This window comes from Nycticebus coucang, chromosome 16, assembly GCF_027406575.1.
Source record: "Nycticebus coucang isolate mNycCou1 chromosome 16, mNycCou1.pri, whole genome shotgun sequence".
Lineage (NCBI taxonomy): Eukaryota > Metazoa > Chordata > Mammalia > Primates > Lorisidae > Nycticebus > Nycticebus coucang.
This window is the reverse complement of record NC_069795.1, coordinates 23,892,180-23,903,295: the sequence shown is the minus strand read 5'-3', so window position 1 is coordinate 23,903,295 and position 11,116 is coordinate 23,892,180. Positions and strand designations below refer to the sequence as shown.

General features: G+C 34.2%; 1 non-coding gene across 1 annotated transcript; it reads left to right on the top strand.

Annotated features, from left to right (window-relative positions):
* Positions 1-5,160: 5,160 nt before the first annotated feature.
* LOC128568208 (U6 spliceosomal RNA) lies at positions 5,161-5,267 on the top strand. Its single transcript, XR_008375031.1, has one exon. It is a non-coding gene; the product is annotated as a U6 spliceosomal RNA (small nuclear RNA).
* Positions 5,268-11,116: the final 5,849 nt, after the last annotated feature.

Here is an 11,116-nt window from a genome sequence, read left to right as displayed (position 1 = left end):
GGGTTTGAACCTGCCACCCTTGGCATATGGGGCCGGCGCCCTACTCACTGAGCCACAGGTGCCACCCTACAATGACACTTTTTATACCTGTAAACTTTTTGTACTTTGAGAGGTACGGATACCCCAGTTTAAAGACTATCTTTTTAGAGCAATGTGGAAAGGAAAATTTTTCTATTTACTCAATACATAATATTGAATATCCCCTGGTTAGATCCTAAGAGAATCCATTCATCAGTCACACATCTGCTGAATCTCTTAGATTTCTTTACACTAAGTTTATAATTAAAAATAATAGTGAAATCAATATAAACATAAAACCATACATTGGACCATATATTATAATTGATTCAAAAATAACAAAAAATTATTTCAATTAGCCAAGAACCAATTCATATTAGATGCTTGATTTCTTCTCATACTGTCATTTTAATTTGAGAAAATAGGAAAATAAAGACCACAAAAACGTTATGGCCTTTATTCTCATTTTCTCTTCCTTAATTTCCTCTTTCTCCATTTTCATTTTCTCTTCTGTCTTCTTTACCAAAGGGGGAAAACAAATATGTGTGAGTATTTCTGTGTAGATATCTGTACACACATAAACACACACACACACACACACACACACACATATTTTTGTGCTTGCAAAGACACATAGAAAGACACACATACAAAAATGCACATGTTCATAAGCATGATTTAAAGTAGACTGAAGGAAATATGGATGAAATATAATCACAAAAAACAAACTGAGGAGGTGTTTCTACCTGAGGGCCTCAGACTGCATCTGCTTCTTTTTCACTTTCCACTCTGTATGGGAGGATCACAGATATAAAGATGCCAGATTTTTGCTTTATTCTTCATATTATTGCTGTTGTTTTATGGGAGTTTTCCCCTTTTATTTGCATAAACATTTGTTTATCTGTGATTATTGGTTTGAAAAAAATCTTAATTTATTTTTTCTCACTCTGTTGTCCTGGCTAGAGTGCCATGGCATCATAGCACACAGCAACCCCAAATCTTGGACTCAAGTGATCCTCTTGCCTCAGCCTCCCAAATAGCTGAGACTACTGGTACCTGCCACAACACCCAGCTAACTTTTCTATTTTTAGTATAGATTGGTCTTGCTCTTGCTCAGGCTGGTCTTGAACTCCTGAGCTCAAGCAATACCCCTCCTTAGCCTCCCAGAGTGCTAGGATTACAGGTGTAAGCCACTGTGCCCCTCCTTAATTATCTTGCCTTTAGCCTCCCTAATGGGTTCAGTGAAAAGTTCTCACTGTAATATTCAGGAAGAATCCACCAGTAGCAGACTGAAGCCATGGATTCCAGTGAAATGGATTAAGGGAGTACCCCAGGAGAATCCATCACATGGATGAAAGAAGTAGATGGAAAATACTAAGACCAAACTAGAGTGAGAATTTAGAAAGAGTCTCACATTCAGTCTGGTCTTGCAGGGAGATCTAGAGTATACATTACACCTAATTGTTTGTCCTTGAGTCCGTTTCATAATCCCACATTAATCAGTCCTTGCTTATAGTTTGCAAGGGCTGGAGTTGTTTTTTAAAAACAGTTAATACTTATGGATATAGACTAAATTCCAATGCCAAGGGACAAATCTCTGGTAGTCACAGGTGCCAACTCTAACCAGCATAACACATAAAACCCAGGAAATGAATACAGACAGTTATAATAGTAAAGAGATATGAAGGTTTTGGAGTACCTGGCTTAAAGTAGCATCAGCTGCAGGGCCTGATGTAACTACTTTTCTAATATCATATTTAAGATTATAAAAACACTTCTTGGGATGCCTACAAAATAAATATTTTTGATAACCAAATATTCTGCTTCGTTATTAAATTTCCGAAGTCTTAAAAAATAAACTGACACTATATTGGGAAGTGCTACAGTAGTATTAATTTTTTAATTATTTCTCACATTTAAAACAGTGAGACGTCTAGATGAACTTTAACTGTATCAGCTTGTATTTTTAAGATTCACTTTGTATATGATAACATATTATCAGAGAAATATTACTCTTTATATCATGTGGTTTCCAAAGGTAAAAATTAGAATGTACAGAGTATCCCAAAAGTTATCCATAAAGTTGCCATCTGTATGGAAAACAAGAAATGGTATCTAAATAGACCTTCATTTAAATTTCAAAATTTTAATTTCAAAATTTTACAAAATATTAATAAAATATTCTGTATTGATTAGCCACTTCTTTGAAAAATTTTGTAAACAAAGGTACATGTAGCTACAATTCCCCATTTTCTCTATGTATGGTGACTTTATGGGCAACTTTTAGGACACACTGGAGTAACAGAGTTCAAAATATCAAGATGTCAATGAAGGTTGGGAAAAAAAAAGTTTCGGCAGCAATCTCTTCTGACATTTATGGAGACAGTACAGTGGGTAAAAAGTAAATGAAATGGAGTTTTTTCGAAGTATGCCCTACCATTTGTGTGAACTAATACAATTTAATTAACCTTTACATACTTCAGTTCTGCCAGTTCTAATTTTGGGATAACACATAGTTCTTAAATATAGGTTGTTGTGAATATTAAATAATTTAAACGAGGTATAGTAATTAGAAAACCAGGTAATATAATTTTAAGTTACTATCTTTATTATTTAAGAACAGTTTCTAGGTAACAAACTAATAATTCAAATTGATTTGTTCTCACAGCAAGAGTCCACAAACTTTTTCTGTAAAAGGCCAAACAATAAATAAACTTTGCCTTTGCCAGCCACGTGGGCTTTGCCCCAGTCGTTCAGCTCTGCTCTGTGTAGCCCTCACACGGTCATAGATGGCGGGCACATGAGTGGGTGTGGCTGTGCCCCCAACATAAATTATATCCAGAAACAGTAAGGAGGTTAGAGTTTGCCCATGAGCTGTAGTTCACTGTTCCCAGTCATAAAGTAACAACTTGAAATTCTTGTTTAGTTTTTTAACCAAAATGAATCTGAAGTGATTCTGTCTCTTTCTATAAACGTAGTAAATATTGTATGAATATGCCAAAAACAATCTACTTGATGAATTTCAACTCTGTCAGTTTACTAAAAATGGTAAAGGTAGATCAATTTGACTCAGGGAACAAAAATGAATTTCAAACCTCAAAGAGAACACACTGGCCCTGGTGAAGGAGCAGCAATGATATGAAATGCCAGGGACATCAAACACTGAGTATTTTTATTAATTTGGCGCATGGCCCAGAAGCAATATGCCAAGAGCAGCCAACAATAAAATAATTTTCCCAGATATAATATTGAATTGATAGTGTATTGGCTTAATTGAAAGTACAGTAAAATGAGGAATATTGCTTCCTTGGATCTTATTATTGCAGTGGATAAATGACCTAATCTCAAAGATTTCTAAAGTTGTAGTGGAAAAGTTTTAACTACCTAAAGATGTCTGCAAAAAAAGTCAAGGACTCTGTATAGAGTGCATGTGCTGTCTGGTGTATTATGTGACATGCCAAAAAAGTAATAAGAGTGTTCAAAGACATTTTTGCTTTAATGATTTAAAATACATGTAATAAAAATAAGCACAGTTGCATTTTACTTTTTGTTACACCCTTTTTTAAACATATACAAATGTACACACATTCTCATGGATGACCATAAAAATTTTTTTAAATTACATATATTTCATGTCAAATACACAATAAAATTCAAAGAACATAAATTTAGCATTGATAGAAATTGCATTCTCTACTAACAATGGAATAGTAAATCTCTTATCCAAAGGTAAAAAACGAAAATTCCTTTCTAAATTATATTTTTATCTTTTGCTTTTATTTTCTGAACAATTTAGGTTTATCAAAATGAGCATTTTAAACATACATGAAGCTGTCCTTAAATTGTAGCAAATTCTAAGTCTCTCACTCTAGAAATTTTCAAATTTCAGTTTTAAGAAACAATAGCTTTTTAACACTTTTAAAATACGTTTCTACACTAGTATTAAAAAAATTGAAAAGATTTTGTCAAAGATGAGCGTGGGAGATCCATTCTTCTGCACACAAAACAATTTTAGCTCAGGAAGAGTTTTCCTTTTTCCTTCTGAACTGTGCTATGTCCCATATTTCTGCTTCTTCTGTGATGGTGTGTGATTCAGTTTCTCTGCTCCATGTGGCTTAGAAGGCTTGATTTTGTATCCTTATGCTCGAACAGTGTCTGGCAGCCCAATACATTTTTTGCTGAACAAATGAATTCTCAACAGTGTCATTACGCTCCTCCTATTTCAACCTCATCAGAAAATTCACTGGCTCTGTTCAGTTTCACCTTGAGTGGTCACACAGCAGGTTTTTATCCCTCAGGCAAACCTCATCACCATAGCCTCTGTTCAGGATGATAATTTCAGCTAAACATGTTCAGAACTTGGGCAGACAGAGGTAGAGAGCAGAATATAAGGGGGTATAGGTATCTTACGCTGAGGAGAATTTGGCATTGAAGACCATACACAGCCTGCTCAAGGGTACAGAAAATACGCCTTCCATTAAACAAACCCTCCACAATCTCTTCTTCTTAACTTCTTTGAAACCTCCTTGGATCTTTTGAGGATAGTCAAGTTGCTCAACTAGTACACATTTCAATCTTTCACCTTAGTAATTTTTCCATGAGTGTCTGCTTCTGATTTATTGTGACCTGGGGAGAAGATGTGTGAGGAAAAATGATGAAGACAGATTTGGAATACGCAAGGAAAAGAGCAAAGGAAAAGATAGAGCACAGAGACTAAATTTTAAAATCTAGTTTAAAAAAATGTATAACAAAATTATTAATTTTGGGAAGATAGTAAGTAAGAAACTGTAACCAACACTTAAGTCAAGAATTTGAGACCAGACTAGGAAAAACAGCAAGACTCTATGTCTAAAACAATAAAAAATAATTTAGCCAGATCATGGTGGGGACCTGTAGTCTCAGCTGGGGCGGATGAAGTGAAAGGATCATTTAAGCCTAAGAGTTTGAGGCTATAGTGAACTATGATGTTGCTGCTATGCTCTGGCATGGGCAACAGAGCAAGACCTGGTCTCTAATAAATAAATGAATGAATTAAATTTAAAAACTCTTATTGAGTACTAGTAGTATCAGGTCTGATTCTCAGTGGTTTATATATGTTAGCTCATAGAATTATTATAACAGCAATTTAAAAATGTAACCGCCATGCTCGCTTCGGCAGCACATATACTAAAATTGGAATGATACAGAGAAGATTAGCATGGCCCCTGCGCAAGGATGACACGCAAATTCGTGAAGCGTTCCATATTAAAAAAAAAAAAAAAAAAAACTGTAACCACCCTAAATTGTGTGGAATTTAGGTATCTAGCACTTCACTTTAGGAACAGTTTATGTATGCATAAACTCTATACAGTTTATTGTTATGTTAGTTAAAATAATTGACATGGCATCCCCTGTTTTCTCTGATTTCTAACACAATCTAATAGGTAACACAAGGCTATTTTCATAACAAGTGGGAAAATCAAACATGCCTCATTGACAGTTCATTAACGTAATTATTGCTCACATTCTTTTATCACTTTCCAATCCAAACTATAAAAAAGAAGATACTATCTGTGTGTAGAATGATGGCTTTGTCTTCATGCAGACAGAAAAAGTTGGTACGTTTTCTCCAAGTAAAAAAAAATATTGTTTATGTTTTTAAACATAAGAATCAAAATATTTAAGACGCTCGAGTCCTCAAGAGTCTAAGACTCTCACATTATTTTTAAAGAAATAAAATGCAATTTTATTTAAGGAGTTAAAAATAAAAACTTCAACATTTTGAGGCATGTGGTTTAAAAAACAATACCCACACAGCTATGATTTAATGAAAATAAAAAAAAGGAAAAAACAAACAAAAAAAAAAAACAATACCCTCGGCCTTTCTTTAACACTTCCACTTAGGGGGTGGAGCGTTTGACAAATGTATCTATCTGTCCACTGTATCATTGATTTTAGAGGTGACTTCTGACTCTGCAAGGGGTCTTCCCTTGAGTCTGACAGCTTTGGATGAAAATCTGAAATCAGAGAAGAATTACTTGAGCTGAGACAGGCGATCAAAGTGACATGAAGCACTGAAGATAAATACCCATCTTGTTCTCAGATTGATGATTTACTCATCAGAATGCACTGGGAATAGTAAAGCTCACAAGTGATGGAGGAGACAAGCAAAAAGAATAAAAGGGCAATAAATAAATAGTGTAACTTAAACACTATACTCCTGAAATATCCCCTTAGGAGATGGAGAAGGAGGAAAAGATTGAAACACACAGATGCATACCTGTACAGACACAAAAGCACACTATAAAGCCTTCTGAAGAGGAAAAACAGGTTATTTAAACATTTAGTGACATTGTAAGGTGGATAATAAGGCAAGTGACATGAAATTTGTTAATGAGAAAATAAGAGTATTTTGTTAGCAAAAAAATGGGGAGCAGCGTCTGCAGCACATACAGCCCATATCATCGGTCAGTGTCTTTTAACTGTAAGTTACTAAAATTAAAGCGCAAAATCGTGAGAAACTCATTAAATGGTTTTTACCGTGTTTGGGCTGCTGTAATCAAATGCCGTGAACTGGATGGCCTGGAGACAACAAAAATGGATTCCTCTCAGTTCTGGATGCTGGGAACCCCAGATCTAGATGCAGGCAGATTTGGTGTCTGGTGAGATGACGCTGCTTTAGAGCTAGATTCGTTATCAGAGTCCTCACGGGGTGCATTAACCCCATTCATGAGGGCGGAACCCCCTGGCCTCATCAGCTCCAGAAGGACTCACCACCTAACACTATAACCTCAGGGGTGAGGATTTCAAAATATGAAATTTAGGAGACTATAGACATTCAGATCATAGCAGTTCTAGTACTGTATTCTATCCTCCCCCAAAGAAAAACTATAATGTGTTTCCCAATCTATCTCTTCCATATGTCTTTCACTCTTTGCTCTAAAAGGGAATGGTGTTAGGGAAAGAGGAAGACACGAAAAATGCTGAATCGAAACACCTCTTGCTTATTGTATTACTTTTTGTTTTGCTTAAAGTGGTTGGGAAGGTTGGAATTGTGAAGTCTTCAGTTTGCATAAGGTAAAGATGAAATTTCTCAGGCCTGTAAAATATATGTTTTCACCCCTACCTTTTTATTTGAATGGAGGAAACTGGTATTTTATATTGGTAAGAATATTAGTCTTAATTTTTGCTATCTTAGTAAAAATTGCACATCATTTATAACTTTCTCATTGTTAAATCTTGTGAAATAAAAGAAACTTAACCTAAATTTCAAAATTTTATTTATGGTGCATCTTGGAGACAATTATAAGTCATGAAAGTATTCCTTCAGCACAGAGACAAATTTGGAATCTGAATTTATGAAATTTCAAAGCCGATTTTGGAGTGTGGTTCTTATTTTTTCTTCTTGGAAGCTTGAATTTTCAACATCATTCATTAGCTGTAAAAAGCAAAAGATACCCTAGAGCACTTTCCACCATTCTCAACAAAACAATTCAATTCAAATACAAGATGCACGGTATTTTATTAGAGGCATAACCAAAGAATGAATTACTAGAATTATGCATTAAACTTAAAAAAATCAAATATCACCCTCTATTTTAAGAATATTTTGCAACCGAGATATTGACTAAGAAAAAGTTTCTTCAACCATAATCAAAATTTTGGTTTAAGAAATTAAGAGAATCCAGAAAGTTATTGAGCAATGTTGCCCTAAGTAATAATGAATCAGTTTTGTTATTTAATGTGTGAAACAAAATTAATTCCTATTTATAACAAGTGTCTTGTTCATTTTAAAATTCAAGATGGGGAAGAGGGAGAAAAGATACGGGAAGGAGGAAGATGGTAAACTCTCACTTAATGGGCACAATGTGAGGGTGTACAGCACACCCTCTGGGTGAAGGGCTCAACTACAACTTGAACTTTACCTAATAAATGCAAATGATGTAACCTAATCATTTGTACTCTCATATTAATCTGAAATAGAAATAAAAATTTGTAGGCAAACTTGAAAAAGAGATTATATAGGTATAGACACATGTAACAGATATAAGTATAGATATGGGTAAGGCGTATGCATAGGTATGTACACAAAGGTATATATGATTAAGGGTGAAGAGAGAGAGAAAAAGAGAAATTCAAGGAGATCGAGCCAATGAAGAGATATTTTAAAAATCTGAATGACGTTTTCTAATTTTGGACCATCTCATACTTCTGTAAAATCTTACAGAAATCTGTTTGGAAATAATATAATCAGTTAAAAAGTTATAGAGATCAATGTCAAATAAATGCAAAAATCTCCTTTTACAATTTTTGAATATCATCTAAAATCAGCTTCATCTACATCAAGAACTATTCTGGTACCTGAATATCTTACTAAGCAGTATTTCTCTAAAAAATTAATAGTTGCAAATTGAAAGGCACTTCTGTGCAGTGTCTTGAACAATTAAGTAGAATTCCAGAGAGCTGCCATTCTGCCTATATTGGTGACATTGGAAATGCCTTTTAACATTTTTAGATGGTTTTATTTCTTGTTTAAAGTTTTCTCACTCTGTAATGACTTGATATTTATTTCCTCTTTCTGTTCCTCAATTGAAAAATGACATTAAAAATTCTCCTGTATGACACCCTCCCCCAAATTGATGATAATATGTTTAATCCTTTCTTTTTTTACTACTGCATGTTTCCCCAGTGGTAAGTGGTTATAGCTTACCTTTGTGAATATCATCAATTCTGATTATAACTAGTAATTTTATCCTTTTCCTGGACAATGCAAGAAACTTCAAACACCTCAAGTCAACATGTCCTTCATGACTTATGCAATATTTTGTATATTTTTCTTTCCATACATTTTACATGCTATAAGGAATTCTCATTATTCTATTATTTAGGCAATTATTATTTATTCTTTTCTTGCTCTCAGTCCCTCTTACATCCCCAAACTACCAGCCAGGTAACTTTACTTATAATGGGAAATATACTTTTGATATTTCTTTTGTTGCAGGGATATAGCTGAACAATTTTCTCACTATAGTGTTTCTGGAAATACCTTTCTTTCTTTCTTTTTTTTAATTTTTTGAGACAGAGCCTCAAGTTGTCACCCTAGGTAGAGTGCTATGAAATCACAGCTCACAGCAACCTCCAACTCCTGGGCTCAAGCGATTCTCCTGCCTCCACCTCCCAAGTAGCTGGGACTACAGGCGCCCGCCACAACGTCCAGCTGTATTTTGGTTGCAGCCACCATTGTTGTTTGGCAGGCCCCAGGCTGGACTCAAACCCGCCAGCTCAGTTGTATGTGGCTGGCACCTTAGCCATTTGAGCCACAGGGTCCGAGACAGAAATATCTTTATTTCACCTTCAAATCTTAAGGATAGTTTTATGAATTGGCAATATTTTTTTCCTAGCATTTTGACTACATTATTCCACAATGGTCACAAAGTTGGCAGGTTTTAGTTTTTGGTTCTATTTTTGTATCTAGTTTTCAGAAAGTTTAGTCTGATTGATGTGCTTCACTGTATTTTTCTTTTATTGATCTACCTAAGTGTTTACAGTATTTCTTCAACTTAAAGTTTATTTCACCAATTTTGGGAAGTTCTCAGCTGTTAAGTTTTCTTATGTCTTCCTTTTTCTCCTTCAAGGAGGGCTGCACTAACCCAGATATTAGACATCATCACTGTGCACCCCTTTATGCCCCCTTTATTTTCCATGTCTTTTGTCTTTATTATATGCCTCATTCTGCATAAGTTTTCATAACAGTTAAAGGTCAGACATTTTCTCCTCAGCTCATAATTGAGCCACTAGTTCCTTAATTTTAGATTTCTTATTTTTCAGTGTACTTGTTTCCATTTTTTAATTGAAATTTTCACTTGGGTCCTTTTCTCCTTGAGCATAATCTCTTTCTTATCAATCTACTAATCAAAATGCCTATTAATTCCTTGAACTTTCATTTTGGTGTTCCTGTCACATAAATAGTTTTATGTTATTTTCAGTTGCCGGTGGAATATAGTCCCTTGGAGTGCTGTTATTTATAAAACACCATGGAGCTCCTTCTAAAATCTCTGTGTAAGTCTTACCAATCCCTGGGCGAGTCTTTGTCGTTCTTTTCAATTCATACTACTTCCATATCGATAACGTTTGAAACCTCTTTTGGTTCAAAATGTTGCTATATTCTTTTTTCTTTGTTATATAAAAGAATGTAGAAACATTTTGAATGTTTTTATATTTGATATTAAATGATTTGTCTTCTTATTTTATTATCTGTTCTTCCCACTCTAAATATAAATATTCACTACAGTGATCTTAGCAGTTGGAAAAATGCCTTGCAAGTAATAGGAGTTCAAGGATATTTAATAAAAAAAAAAATCTGATGTCACTCTATCTATGACTTTCTTTGTGTCATTGTTTAAAATCTGAGTAGTTATAGGGACAAGGCCCTGGCCTTATTCTTGGGAACATTCCTCTATAAATAAATATTTAATAGGATAGTATTGCTCAATAAACTCACTCAACAGCCTCACTTTTTTTTTTCAACCATTTTGAGAAATACTCTCACATTTATTGCTAACAAAGGAAAAACACATTCATTAATCGTATTTAGTAATAGGAATGTTACTTGTGGTATTGTTTCAAGAGAGCCCTAGAGTTACTTTAAATTTTTTTTTCTGATGTCAATCTTATACTGTCTAGAATATTATTGGAAATTAACATTTTTAGCTTTTGGTTATTACTTTAATCCTTGATTTCCAAGTCCAAATTTCACTTTATAAAATTCTTGATCTGCTGACTTTCAGCAGGCAATGTTAGACATCAATTAAAAAATAATAATTTCCAATTTTACATTAGATGGTACCTAACAGAGGGACTGTTAACATTTTGAATAGGGGAATATTGGCCTGTGTTCCCCAAAATCTCTCTTACCCCCAGAAAGACCCAGAGATTTGTGAAGTCTTTTAAAAAATATTTATTTTTGATTAAAATGGACATGTAATAGTTGGTATCTACAATGTTTTGATATAGGCCTACAGTGTATAATTGTACCTCAGACATTTATCTTTTCTTTGTGTTAGCAATGTCCTAACACAAATTTACCTGCCAAATACTAGATTTTATTTCTTTTGTATAA